Source organism: Syngnathus acus, unplaced genomic scaffold, assembly GCF_901709675.1.
Source record: "Syngnathus acus unplaced genomic scaffold, fSynAcu1.2, whole genome shotgun sequence".
Taxonomy (NCBI): domain Eukaryota; kingdom Metazoa; phylum Chordata; class Actinopteri; order Syngnathiformes; family Syngnathidae; genus Syngnathus; species Syngnathus acus.
Genome location: NW_023590222.1, coordinates 2,116 through 6,352, shown reverse-complemented (window position 1 = coordinate 6,352; position 4,237 = coordinate 2,116). Strand labels below are relative to the sequence as shown.

General features: G+C 42.9%; 1 non-coding gene across 1 annotated transcript; it reads left to right on the top strand.

The window, feature by feature from the left end:
* Positions 1 to 3,400: 3,400 nt before the first annotated feature.
* Positions 3,401 to 3,482, top strand: trnas-gcu. Its single transcript has one exon. It is a non-coding gene; the product is annotated as a tRNA-Ser (tRNA).
* The last annotated feature ends 755 nt before the right edge of the window (positions 3,483 to 4,237 follow it).

The following is a 4,237-nucleotide window of genomic DNA, read 5'->3' as shown; positions in this document are numbered from 1 at the left end:
CAGTTGAAGGAAAAACAAAAAAATGGAAACACAGATTAGAGGCTGGTTTCGCCCTACACGTGGTCAGGGGAGCATTGTAGCGGAGTGTCGCACGCCTGGTTGTTGCTGACTCGGAGAGCTTCTGGCTCCTGTTTGCCGAGGTGTCCCTGGCACACTTTGCAAAGCAGACAACACTGACAAATAGATTTAGAAAATGTTGTTTCCACCCAGTCTCAAACAGGGGGCGTTTCGCGTCTTAGAAGAACATGATGACCACTACGCTATGGAAACTGCGGTGACGTCCAAAGCATTTTGAGAAGCCCGGCAAAAGTTCAACAAAAGTGAGTGAGGAAGAAAGCAGGCACTTCTGAACTTTTTGATTTGCTTTTCAAAACTGTGCCAGCAAAAGCAATTTTTTCATACAACGAAATAAGCTCCGCGTCGGGGAATTGAAGCCCGATTTGCTGAGCCGAGGCTGTGAGTCGTTTCGCTAAAGGGTACCTGATTTGAGACTGGGTGAAAACCAGGCTTCGCACTTTTCTTTAACTTTTGCCAGGCTCTTCAAAAGGCTATGTGTGTCAGCGCAGTTTCCATGGTGTAGTGGTTATCACATTCCCTCACACGCTGAAGGTCCCTGGTTGGAAACAAGTCTTATGATCCTTTTGATTTTAGACTCCGCGTTGGGGAATTGAACCTCAGTTTTCCGAGCCGAGGCCGTGAATAGTATAGCTAAAACGGCCTGTTGCGTTTTGTTCAAGATGTCCATCGTTAAGCAAGGAAAACAAAAAATGTGGAGTAACAGTTTTTGTAACAGATATTAGGTTGTTTAATGGCAGTCAGTGTACAAGGCACTTCAGCAGAAGAAACAACAACGTCAAACTTCAAATCAGAAGGCTTTATACTGACGAAAAGCAGGAACTAGGAAGGGAATGGGACGGAAGGATAAGGTCTGTTCTGTTATCACCTGAATGTACTGTTATTTACTGAATGTTTTGTGACTATGTGTCATGGAACTTAACTGAGCTCTGAACTTAACTGAGCTCTGTGTGCCGTGTCTGTGCTCACTGCTTATGTGTAAGTGAAAGTCACAAAGCTCTGTGTGCCGTGTCTGTGGTCTGATTGAGCGACTATGATTGGGTAAATTATTTACACATTGATTGATATGATGAAGTATATATGTTTGTGTAAACTAAGAGTATCTGCACATTGCTGTTGCTCCCTCTTCAGGCCCTAAACTGATCGGCATTCAATTCCATCCATTCCGTCCATTACTATCTGTACCGCTGGGGGTCGCAGGCGTGCTGGAGCCTATCCCAGCAGTCATCGGACAGTAGGCGGGGGACACGTTGTAACTGGTTGCCAGACAATCGCAGGGCACACAGAGACAAACAATAATTCGCACTTGCACTCACACCTATGGGCAGTTTGGATTACAAAATCGGCTGACGAAGCATGTTTTGTGATGTGGGAGGAAAACCCGGGGAAAACCTACGCAGGCACGGGGAGAACCTACAAACTCCACACAGGGAGCACCAGATCACACGTCAAAAGTCCTTATATTATACAAATGGATTTGCTTCATGTCGAATCGTATGCTTTGCATGTTTGAGTGGGGATTTGGGGAGGTTTTACCGAACATGTGAATGAATGAGGGAGTAACCGTAAAGATCTAAAATAGTGATGGTTCGGGTGCGCCTGGTGCCCAGTAGCACTCACCTTTGGTCCAGTAAATAAGGTGCACCACTGTAGCAGATGTTTCCATAGTGTAGTGATTATCACGTTTGCCTAACACGCGGAAAGTCCCCAGTTCGTGACTGGGTGGAAACAGCTTCGTTACATTCCGATTGGTAGCAAATAGGGGTGTAAATCGCGGGTTTTGTCACGATACGATATCATATCGATACAAAGAACCACGATACGATATTTGCCGATATCTTAAAGCCTGCTGTGATTCATTCATGATACATCACGATATAGTGCTCCACGATCGATATTTTTTATTTTTATTTTTTTAAAATAAAAAATATAGAACAATATCCTGATTTATAACAATTCATACGCAAAATCAACAAGGTACTGCAAACTCTTTATTTAGGAAATTACAAGAGTATTGTAGTATACAAAGTGCTTATTTTAACACTGAACTTTATCAAATTCCTATATTTTTTTTCATATAAGTAAAGAAAAATGAATATTCTTTCTTTTTTGTAATACCATTAACTTTAAAGTGCATTACTGAACTATTTATTTACAATAATTTTAATTGTCCGTTGAGCCATCTTTTCTTTGGAATCCAAAGTGCTTCCAAACGAATGACTTGAAGCCCAAAGGGGAGCGAATTTCCTCGTCTTCTTGGACACTAGCCATAGCACCAGCCCAGGAGCCGCGTAGTTGTCGGCTCCCCTTTCACGTGCCTGCTCTGCTCACAACACAACACACCGCGTGCTGCTCCCGGAAAGAGGAAGCAAGCGACAATGAACTGGATTTCAAAATAAAGTCGCGTCTAATGTCCGAGGTCAAACACGGCGATATAAATCGATGTTTACGTTTAGCATCGATGCCAATAAATCGTAGAGCATTATATCGATTAATCGATGTGTATCGATGAATCGTTACACCCCTAGTAGCAAATATGACATTAATGACATTATGATTAATGAATTCTGATTACTATCATAGCCGGTTTGGACGTGTCCTGTCAGGGTCATAATTGTGTGTCTACCGCTGCCTCGTGGCAGCCAGGCCTAAAAAAAGATGGGAACGCCTGAGGGAGTTTTGCCAAGATGAATTAGGAAGAACTTTATGAAATAAAGTTGATGTTAAAACGTAGGTGGATGTAATGTCTGGAAGCTTGTGTTCAACAGAAGGCTGTTTGGTACAGTGAACAACGGACAAATTCAGCAAGGTAATTTAATTACGCCATGACCCAGATTCGTTCCGGGGATGCTACGGCCACAACGCTATACGATCATGCAATAGCATACAAGAAATTTAGGGTCTTTTCTTTAGGATCTTCAGCCGAGATACCCAGGCAGACCATGAAAGAATGTTGTTAAAATGTTGGTGGAACTATCCAACTGCGCAGATCTGATGATCCCAAAGATTTGGGGTGAGACAACATTGAAAAAACGTTTTTCTTTGTTGACAGTGTCACTTCTTTTGTGGCTTAGCTCTTCTTCGTTTCACATGTAAAGTATCGTATCAGTTTACCTTGTAGCTTATACTACACCGTACATGCCATATCATGTCGCCCATACAACTCATGCATGAGATGCGATGGCTGAGATATTTAGGCGATGGGTTGCTACTCCATTGTGCTCTCCACTCATAATTTCATCACATCCTCGTCGGATTTTCATTCTCTTCACAAAGTAGCTTGGCACAACGTACATAACGTGAATTGTCATCACCAGATGAACAAGACGAGGTGGCCGAGAGGTTAAGGCGATGGATTGCTAATCCATTGTGCTCTGCACGCATGGGTTCAAATCCCATCCTCGTCGAAAGTTGATGTTAAATTGTTGTACAGTGGGGCCTGGTTCTCAAACAAATCATTATTTGAACAAAAAATTCGAGAATTTTTTGCTTCGGATGTCGAACGAAATTCGAAATTGCTCCTAAAGCAATGCAACAGTGAGCGCCCGGCGCGCTGCGGTTGCGCGATCGGACCAAATTAAGCTCTCTGCGCACTGAGGTCCACCCACTTAAATTTTGGAAAGTACATCAGGACTTTAAAAATATTTTCTAAGTTTTAGCGACCGCTCTGTCACAATAATGCGACCAGCATCGGCGAAGCACTGCAGTTGCGGGATCGGACAAAAATGCGCAAATGAAAAAATACTTTAAAAAGGCGGGTTTTTCTTTGCTTGGAACGGATTAATTTCTTTCCATGATTCGGAATTTGAACGATTCACTTCAACAGCCTTCTGCAACGGATTGTGGTCGAAAACCGAGGCTCCACTGTATCTGTAATCTGGTTTGTATTTGACTCAATATAGTAATATTTATACTCTTTGGCAGCTCGGTGGTACACTGGTTAGAATGTCCGCTTCACAGTTAAGAAAGTGCCGGTTTGATTCCATCAACGACTGTTGTGTGTTGTTGATGATGTCCGTTGTTTGGTCAGGAAAACAAAGATGTGGGGTAACGGTTGGTTCTTTATTGGCAAGATCTTGGGTTGTTTAATGGCGGTCAGTACGCATGGCACTTCAGCAGATGTAACAACACCCCCCATCTCCAGATCAGAAGGTTTTATACT